This window comes from Rutidosis leptorrhynchoides, chromosome 6 (assembly GCF_046630445.1).
Source record: "Rutidosis leptorrhynchoides isolate AG116_Rl617_1_P2 chromosome 6, CSIRO_AGI_Rlap_v1, whole genome shotgun sequence".
NCBI classification, from domain to species: domain Eukaryota; kingdom Viridiplantae; phylum Streptophyta; class Magnoliopsida; order Asterales; family Asteraceae; genus Rutidosis; species Rutidosis leptorrhynchoides.
The window spans coordinates 65,065,495-65,076,158 of record NC_092338.1 but is presented as its reverse complement, the minus strand read 5'-3'; the positions used below and the strand labels follow the sequence as shown (position 1 = coordinate 65,076,158).

At 36.3% G+C, this 10,664-nt stretch overlaps 1 non-coding gene across 1 annotated transcript; it reads right to left on the bottom strand.

The window, feature by feature from the left end:
• Window positions 1–8,419: 8,419 nt before the first annotated feature.
• LOC139856631 (small nucleolar RNA R71) lies at window positions 8,420–8,525 on the bottom strand. The gene has a single exon (XR_011762100.1). It is a non-coding gene; the product is annotated as a small nucleolar RNA R71 (small nucleolar RNA).
• Window positions 8,526–10,664: the final 2,139 nt, after the last annotated feature.

Here is a 10,664-nt window from a genome sequence, read left to right as displayed (position 1 = left end):
TTACAAAATAATACAAGTTTTACTTACTATTATTATTATTATCAATATTATTTTATCAAATAAATATGTAATACAAAGATATTTTCTAAGTGTAATATAATTACATTAATACTACCTATCATATTATTTTTATTATATTAAATGAACCTTATAAATTTTATTACTTAAGATATATAAAAGTATATTTTTATTATAATAAATGAATTATATTATTTACTCTAATAAAATCTTTTAAAAATATTTAAAAATATAAAACGATGATATTTAAACTATATAATAATCGTGTATAAATTTGGAAATCATTTTGAGTTAAATTGACTTTTGTTGACTTTTACATATTAGTCTCGAGCATTAGGATTGTGGTACACTATGACTTGACCTAATTTGTTAGACAAATATTGACCAACATATAAATATATATAATTAATTTAGGTTCGTGAATCCGAAGCCAACCTTGCACTTGTTCAATGATGTTATATGTATTTTTACTACGAAATACAGTATGGTGAGTTTCATTTGCCTTTTTACCCTTTATATTTTTGGGCTGAGAATACGTGCGCAACGTTTATAAATGTTTGACAAAATAGACACAAGTAATCGAAACTACATTCTATGGTTGGATTATCGAATCGAATATCACCCTTTTTAGCTTGGTAACCTAAGAATTAGGGAACAGACACCCTAATTGACGCGAATCCTAAAGGTAAATCTACGGGCACTAACTCCCCCCATACTGGAAAATGGTATGCTTTAGTACTTCGAGTTTATATTATACAGATGGATTTCTATTTTGGGGATATTCTATATGCATTATGTTAATGTCGGTTACTAGGTGTTCAATCCATATGAATGATTTTTGTCTCTATGTATGGGACGTATATTTATGAGAAATGGAAACGAAAATCTTGTGGTCTATTAAAATGATGAAAATGATCGATTATGATAAACTAATGAACTCATCAACCTTTTGGTTGACACTTTAAAGCATTTTTATTATCAGGTGTTAAAGAAATCTTTCGCTGTGCATTTGCTCATTTTAAAGATATTACTTGGAGTCATTCATGGCATATTTCAAAAGACGTTGCATTCAAGTCGTTGAGTTCAGTAAAGATTATGATTAAGTAAATGACAGATTAGATCATTTATAGATAGATATTATGAAATGGCATGCATGCCTGTCAACTTTCGATGTAATGAAAGTTTGTCTTTTAAAACGAATGCAATTTTGTAAAATGTATCATATAGAGGTCAAATACCTCGCGATGTAATCATATGTTATTGTATTCATTCTTATGGATTAGGACGGGTCTTTACATCAAGTTCCAGGACTTACAAGATTATCCACTCCATCAATCACCTAAGATTTCCTAATTGGTAACCCCGAAAGAAAAAGCTCGTTTGTTGAACCAAACATCACCCAAAACCCTGAGCACTGGTCGAACGCGTTCTATCCGACACCCTTCGTCAACCAATCTCCTTAGTGAGAGAAGCTCTAACCTGACTGCATATTCCACACAGTTTGAAATATCCAACCAAAACCTTTGGTCGTCCCGTTTCAAAACCGCAAACATAAAACTTCCCTGATAACTCCCACTGTCGATAATAACCCGGATGTAATCGCGTCATTACTGAAAGACCCAAACCTGAGAGAAACCACCCTCGTGAGCCTCTGTAACAAACCAACATCCCACAATATCCAGCTCGTATCTCCCGAAGTTTTCGAGACTAAACTATCTCTCACTCGCATCATCAAAACCCGAAAAGGTTCACCCTAAAAACTGCCCAGATTCGAAAAAACGTATCTCAAAATCCAACGGTACGATCATCTCTAAATTTAAACCACCAGTAGATCCGAATATTTTTCAATACCAATAAAATTTTTAGATCAATCCAACGGTAGACAAATTTACAATGAATTTTCTACTTCTTCTGCGCAATCACAAAACCCCAAGAGTTTTCATGACGGCTGTCAACTTCGAAAACACATAATTCCAAATCTAAAGGTCCAATAGCTTTAAAAATTTTACAGCCTCTAGATATACTTGTCGACCACTTACAATCCAATTTTCAGATCAATCCAACGGTTGACGAACCGGCAATGAATTTCATACTATAGCTGCGCAATAAAACCCCAACCTGAGTTGCTGCAACTTAGGAAAATCATATATCCCAATTGAACTGTCCGATCTCTACGAAATTTTGACCACAATTAGATCTATGACTCAAAAAACCCCAGTTAAAATATCATGGCGATCCAATGGTTAATGAACTCGCTATGAATTTTCTTCTGCAGCAGTTTATGAACATCCGAATTTTGCAAACCTCTCTCGCAACATAACTTATCGATCTGAACTCCAACTCCGTTACCACCGCGAGCCACCATAATAATCTATTAGTAATCATAGACAATTATAATTGATTATATCACGAGTACATAGACCATACCCGCGAGTTCTTCGTGATCAACTAAGTCTCTAGATCTCGATCCATGTTACACAAACCCTAGATCTATCGTTTGTTCATGCTTTCAACTCGCCATCGTTCCCACTCGAAATCATGAGCTCTTGATACCACTTGTAAGGATTTATTGGACCCAAACAATACATATGATTTAATCTAATCACACACCCACGAAAGACAAACGAATTAGCTAAAGCAATAAACGACACAGGGATTTAACGTGGTTATATCCCAACTCCAAACATGGAGAAGGGTTTAGTCCACGGGTGCAAACCAGAGAAATTTTCTTATTATTTTCGTGCACACTATTTACAGGTTACAATGAGGGTATTTATAGTGCAAATAACAAAACATGGAAAGATCTAGATCGAGTTGCTGGCTAAGGAAACCGTCGCGTTCCGCGACACCATGTCGCGTTCCGCGACACCATGTCGCGTTTCGCGACAAACAATGCTCTAACGTGACACCAAGATGCGACAGCATCCAACTCGATCCCTGCCACACCTGTCGCGTTCCAGTCGACTTCATCACGTTCCAACATGTCGCGTTTGGCGACAAACTCTACTCAAACACGATACTTGCAGTTTTTCGATCTTCTTGTTTAACTCGCTTCGCACTCAACAATCTCCCACTCGAAGAGACGTTAAACAACGTTAACCATACCAGATTACCTGTCTCGACTTCATTGAACCTACCCATCTATACTGCCAAGAAAGCTTATTGGGACACGCACATTCTAACCAACAAGTTAGCAGCTTTCGATAAAGAGTACTTCAACTACACTTGCCAAAACGTAATCTTCACCTGTCAATTGTGTTAGACACCTACAACAACTCTAGATCACCTGATTATGGAACTCCATTTGAACACCGCCGAATAAACACCCGGGACACGCCGCACTTCCACGCCATGGGAAGGAAGACTTTTGACACTCAAATAGCTGAGTAATAATCTGATCTTCGTTGCTAGCTTGGGTCATATTTCGATTTCTGTGCCACCATTGAAGTGTGCGAGACTTCAATTACAGGAATTTAAACAGGAGACAAAACCGCCTCAACTCATCACTCTAGACACGCCCAATCCTATCATCGACATGTCAATGATCACCCTCATACAGAATTTCAGTTTATCGATAGTCTAGATTGTATGCATTGGGCTTGGAATATTGTCCAGTCTCTTGAAAAGGTCAATACACATGAGGCGATCATGGTCACCCAACAATAATGTTGAAAGCGGTCGCCTCGTATGATTTGTGGATTTGGCACTCTTACTTTGTACCAGCTGGTTCAAATAATGATATCAATGTGTTAAACCAAGACGATTTATTTAAAGAGTTACTTGAAAATAGAGCTCCACCGTGTAACTTTACGGTGAATGGGAAACATTTTACAAAAGGCTATTATTTAGCGTATGGAATTTATCTTGATTGGGCGACACTTGTAAAATCGTTCAAAAGTACGGTTGAACCAAAAACATCAAAATTCAAAAGGTACCAAGAGGCAGTAAAAAAGGATATCGAACGAGCTTTCGGTGTACTTTAAGGTCGTTTTACAAAATGTTCTGCAAGGCAATTCTATATCGAGAAAATCCAAAGCATTATGTATACTTGCGTGATTTAACACATCATGATAACCGAAGATAACGGTTGAGCTTTTTTGGGTTAGAGGAGGATTATCGGTCCGCGCATTAACAATACGAGAAAGGGTAGATACGTATATGCGAATGGACATAATATATGCGATTCTACCATTCATCGTTTTCTCCGAGACATGCTTATCGAACACATTTGTAGTCTAACACCGAATGCACGTATTAGATATAACCCACAAGCAGGACCTTCAGCAATTCCCGAGCATGTCAATGACGATAACGATAAAGAAGCAGGACCTTCGACAATTCCCGAAGATGATGACGGGGACGGAGACGAGGACGAAGACGAGTGCGAGGAGTAGTTTAATTTTTTTTATTTAATTATGCAATGTAATTTTTAATTTGGAATTTTTTTTTGTAATTTTCTTTTGTTTAATGTAATTTTTTAATTAATAAAATAATCTATGTTTTAAAAAATAATTAGTTAATGACGGTGTGTCATGGTGGTTAACAGTTAATCTTTAGTTAGTCATGGGAAGAAGGTGTCGATGTGGCACTCAGTGATGAGATGACATACTGTCATGGTTAATAGTGCTCTTTGAAACAATACAAAGAATAAATATCATAATACAAATTCAGTGGCTTTGTATGCTAGGTGTACTTAGGAACATATATGACGCTCCTTCATCAACAAGAGTGAGACATGGTTTTAAAATATTTCGGCCAATGATTTCCTACGCAGAAAAATGTCCATGTTTCTAGTTAACAACATTTAGTAACAGCTTCGCGAAGTAATCTCGGTAAATTAAGACTTTCTTTCCAACCGACTTGCTTTCAACCTTTTTAAACTTGTGTTTCATCTCGTTCTTTTGTTTGATACAAAAGAATCCAGTTTATTTGATGATACCAAATTCTTCAACGTCCTACAAAGGCAATAGGTAGTCGAGAAGACAATACTTTTAGTAAAGATGATGGTACTCGAGAAGACAATACTTTTAGTAAAGATGATGCTTTTTTCTTCAAAAATCATTACTTGAATCATTACATGTATAAATTTTGCCGTATGCTCTAATTTCAAGGGTGATTTAAAATTTCAAAAGTAAAATTTGTTGAGAGGTGCATGGGTGGATCCAGCGGGGTCAATCCCCCCGAATATCAATTATTTTTATAGTATTTATATATATTTATAAATTAATATTAAAGTTTCACGTGTATTCTGTCAATTTTATTTCGATAAATAAATATGGGCCTTTTATATAAAAAAAATTTCCGTACCTAATAATAAGTTTCATAATACTAATCTATTCTATACTATCGATTAAAACACAAACCTTGTGATGTCATAAATAAAAAATTTCCCTTTATAAAAAAAAATTTTAACATTAAATTTATATAATCAAAATTTAAATATGTAATCTATTAATAAATTAATTCCATAACTAAAATTAATTAAATAATTAGTATTAGTAATTAGTATATAAAACGCACACTCTCTTAATTAGTCATAAAAATAAACGCATGCTCTCAAAACCCTAAGAAATTGATTGTGCATATACTCTTAAACGATTGTGCAGATCAAAACCCTAGAAAATTTAAACTACAATTAATTCTTTCAATTCCATTTAACTTAACCATCAATTACACTGTTAGAGGATAGAATTGGAGATTTAGGCTCTATCAGGCTAAACCGTATCCTTTCATATTGTCCGGATCATTTTTGCTACAAGTATGGATCAGGTTGAATGTAGATGCCTGTTGATTGCTCGATATATTTTTAAAAGTTCCAACTTGATGTTTATGTGTTTTTTACGTACTTTATAATGGTTATTTGAATAGAGGACTATCATCATATCTTACTTTTATGTATATCCATCAGTTATTAATAGAGTTTGATTTTATAAGTTTTCTAGATGCATACAAGTTGTTCGATGTAATGCCAATAACAATTCTGGACTGTTTGGATTAATAAAGATTGTAAACAGATAGTGATATTGCACATTTCTCATATATTTATCATGGAAATATCCGTCATTTTCAGTCCATTCGGATACAGTTTTAGTTAATATTCGTGATTATTATGTGTATTATGGTTTTGGAGCCGAGAAGTTCGTTATTACGCAGTTGGAGGTTTTTCGAGGTACATTTGACACCATGATGTTCTATGTGCCTGAATTGCCGAGTAATTGATGATCATTTGGGTATTATTCGAGTTTTGATGAGTTCAAGTTGAAGGGAAAGTGAAAATCAAAGTTACAATTATATGGCACTCCGCTCCACTAATTGGCTCTCCGCTCCACTCACTGGCCCTCTGCTCCAATAATCGGCGCTCCGCCCTGTATAACAGGATTTTCAAGCTGAGAGAAAATAAAAAGAAATAGACTGATCCTTTGATACGGAGCGCCGCGCCGTGGCTCGGCCTGGTGACTTTTTCAGGTATAAAAGCTAAATTTCAACCCTAATTAATATATCTTTTTGGCAGCCAATTTTCTTAGCACAAGAGGCGATTTTTAGTGACTTTTGGGGAATTCCAAGGTTACTCTAACGCTTCAATCATTCCGTTTTCAAGGATCAATCCAAGCACTAATCAAGATTCATCGTGTTAGGTGGATTCTTATTTATCAAATAATATTTTCTTTAGTTATTATTTTGATTTCCATTGTTGCTATGATTTTTGGATAGTTTCTTAATGTTTGTCTAGACTAATAAACCTATGTGTTGGATGCTATTTATCAATTGCTAGTTTAATATATGATGATTTGAAATTTGAATTATATATCGATTCTTATTGAAGCTAGACTTTTTGATTCAATTGATTGTGTGTTTGTTTGATAGGACGAGAGTTTATTAATTTAATACATAAATTTACAATTGGTTTGTCTTAATTGGTTGTTTGCTTAATCGGAGACGAGAGTAAATTGAATTCAAAAGGCTAGACGAAATAGGGGTGAATCATACACAACGAGAGTTGGTGTGGTTGAAATTAGAGTCTTCATCTCAGTTGAGATATTTGGTCACAATTAGGAAGTCTTAGGCTACGGGGAATTCCGTGTCGTGTAATCTTAATTGAAGTGTTTGCGCTGGAGAATTCCAGGTGGACCGACTTGGTAGTTCACATATGTTAGATTGTAATTGGGGCTTAATTTAAATGCATCCAGCACTAGATGTAAAAGGTCTAGACGAACATTCATTCTCGTATTTGATTTATGACTATCTTATTTTTATTGTTTGCTTTAAAGCTTAAATATAAAATACCAAAAATATTATTTTTACTTTTAATCGAATCTTGATTTGGCTAATCGTTAAATAGCCACAAAAACCATTATTTCGTATTTTCATATTTTCCTAGATTAACTTAGTTTTATTTCATTAGTTACAATTTTAATTCTCGCGCGTAAACTGTCCTTGGAACGATCTTGGATTTACCAACTTATATACTATTGCACGATCGGGTACACTGCCTGTTAGTGTGTATTAATCTTTGAACCGGTATTTTCTATTATAAATTATAGACGCGATTTTACACATCAAGTTTTTGGCGCCGCTGCCGGGGACAGTTGTGTCAAAAAATTAAGATTGTTATCTAATTGTTCTTAGTTTAGTTTAAATTGTTAGTTTATTATTATTCTTCGTTTATTCTCAATTGAATCGGTGCGTTTAACCAGTTGGTAGTTGTGATTTTTCAGTTACAGGTAGTTTATGCCAGATACGAGTTCATCAAATGCAGAGTTATATTCACCCTATCCGGAACCAGAAAGAGTATTTTGGAGTCGTGATACGGACGAGTCATCTGAATCTGACACGCTGGATTCAGAAACTGATATTCCCACTGCACCATCAACTAGCGACCCTGTGATTAATTTGGACAGTGTTACCAATTCGGTTCTGTTTGAAACTCAGGATTCACCGGTTGTTCAACCACCACCAGTGGTAATTAATACCCCCATTGGACCTGAGCTTCCTGTTATACCTGAGGTTCCAGTAGTTAATCAAATGGCTCAACAAGGCCAGAGTATGGCGGAAAAGATGAAGGCCTCCCGAGTAGGCCAGGGTAACGCTATCAGAGTTCCAGAAGTTAGGAATGATTTTGAGATTAAAGGCCCAATTCTCAGTATGATTGCGACGAAATGTTAGTTTAGAGGGGAACCACAAGAGGATGCTAACAAGCATATTCGTATTTTTCTACAAATTTATGGGTTTTTCAAGTTCATTAATGTCCATGATCATGTCATTTATTTGAAGCTTTTCCCATGGTCTTTGAAGGGGGAAGCTATAGTTTGGTTAGACAGTTTACCTGAAGGTACGATCGAGGATTGGAATACTTTGATGGAAAAATTCTTGAGCAAATACTTTCCTGCATCCAAAGCTACTCGACTTCAGCAAGAGATTTCTCAGTTTCGTCAAAAGCCTAACGAGACTCTTTATGATGCTTGGAATTGCTTTAGCCGGTTGTTGCGATCTTGTCCTCAACACGAGTTAGATACTTTTGCTAAGGTACAAACCTTTTATAAGGGATGTGTCATCAGTACTCGTATTACTATTGATCAAGTAGCAGGAGGTAGTCTCATGAACAAAACCGAAGAAGAGGCGTATGCGATAATTGAGAAGCAAGCAGAGTATTCTCATGAGTGGCATGAGGATAATGATTTGGGTCATTCTTCTTCTTCAGTTGCAGTCGCCGGTACTTAGAAAAGGTGGAAGACACTTAGAAAAGGTGGACAAAGACATCCACATGATGATGGTTGGATGTGAATTTTGTGGTGGTTTTCATTTGGGTAAAGATTGTGATGCGGGGTTCACTATGAATCAGAAAGAAGAGATTGCTTTTACTAGTCAACAGAATAACAATCAGTTTCAAGGACGAGCCCAGTTTAACAAAAAATTCAATAATCCTTATAATCCTCAAGGTAATCAGGGTTCGCGGTTCCAGCCGGGATCTAGTGGAGGATTTTAACAGCAAGCTCCTGGGTACTTTCAAAAGCCCCAAGCTGAAGAGAAAAAGTCTAACCTTGAAGCTATGATAGAAAATCTTGTGGTATCTCAAACTCAGTTTGTTACTACTGTTACCCAAAACAATGAGAAGAATGATCAAATGTTTCAAAATCAACAAGCCGTTATTCAGAATTTAGAGAAATAAATTGGTCAGCTTGCTAATCAGAGTATGAGAGGAAACCGGGGTAGTTACCGAGTAAAACATATAATAACTCGAAGAATGGGCACGTTAATGCTATCACCACGCGAAGTGGTTTAGCATACGATCCACCGATGAAGCCCGACGAGTATGATTTGCGGGTTCCGATAGCTAAGGGTAGTGATGTAAGACCCTGTTTCCTTTTTCAGCTATATGGGACGCCGTCCAATTTGGGGGACACCGTCCAGTAAAGAAGAGTGGGACGCCGCCCAATATTTGGGACGCCGTCTAAATGTACTGACGGGCCAGCTGTGTAACTTGTTTTAAAAAGGGCATTTTGGTCAATTCACTTGGGTGTCAGTTTGGAGCCTTCAAAGCTGATCCATTGGCCATTTGTGAATCTCATTCACCCACACAAACACTCTCATCCATATCTAGAGAGAGAAAGAGTTTAGAGAGAGAGAGAGAGCTTGATTTGGAGAAGAAGGAATCGGATTCTCACCAAAACTCGAGTTTTAAAGTTGTTCATCTCGTTCTTGGCTAGGTTGTGGTTGTATTGGTAAGTTCTAACTCCGAATTTCATTGTTTGAGTTGATGATTCAAAGTTAGGATTTGAACTTAAAATGTTGAGAAACCCATTTAAACTCATGAAGTGAGTTTAGTGATGCTAGTAATCGGGTTTATTGTTGTTGTTGGCGGGGTTTGGGTTAGAAACTGACTTGGCCATGATTTAGGATTTGAAATTGAGTATAATCACTAGTGTTAGTGATTTTGGAAGTGTTGGACCCCATTTGGGGGTATTTGGTTGATTAATTTTGAAATGGGTCAAAATTAGGGTTTGTATGTCAATTTAGGGAAGATAAGTGTTTAACACTTGTGTTCGGGTTTAATTGGCATATTAGGACCATTTTCACTTGTGTTAGTGATTATTGGTTAGTTTGGGCGCAGTTTGTGCTTGGAAGTGCAATTGGGTCAAAATTGCACTAAGTATCAATTGGGTTGGTTTGTAAGTCCACCCTAATTGTGTTGTTTGTATTGTGATAATGGAATATGTACTTTCCATTGATGTATTGCGGATTTGTTTGGTTGCATTCTTCAAGACGACAAGGTGAGTGTTAATATCCTATGTGCATATGTATGTGTAGGATGGGTGTGGGTCGGGTGAAGTGGTTCTAGGTTATAGAGCTCACTTCACATATAGGTGGATTTTATGGACTTGTGTAATAGGTCCAATTGGCACGGTTGTGCATTTTGGTTGACCACCTTTGGCGAGGTGCACACTTTGTGTGTACGTTATCACATGCGCTTGTGATGTGGATTATATAACCCCAATGGCAAAGGGTTAATATTGAGTTGTGATTGGATAACCCCGATGATGTGGATTTGTATAATCCCGGGACCGTGGGTTTTGATTTGGGAAGTGAATCACGTGTGGATGCGGATTCACGATGACGCGAGAAGTTCGGTCATCTTATTGAGGTAGTAG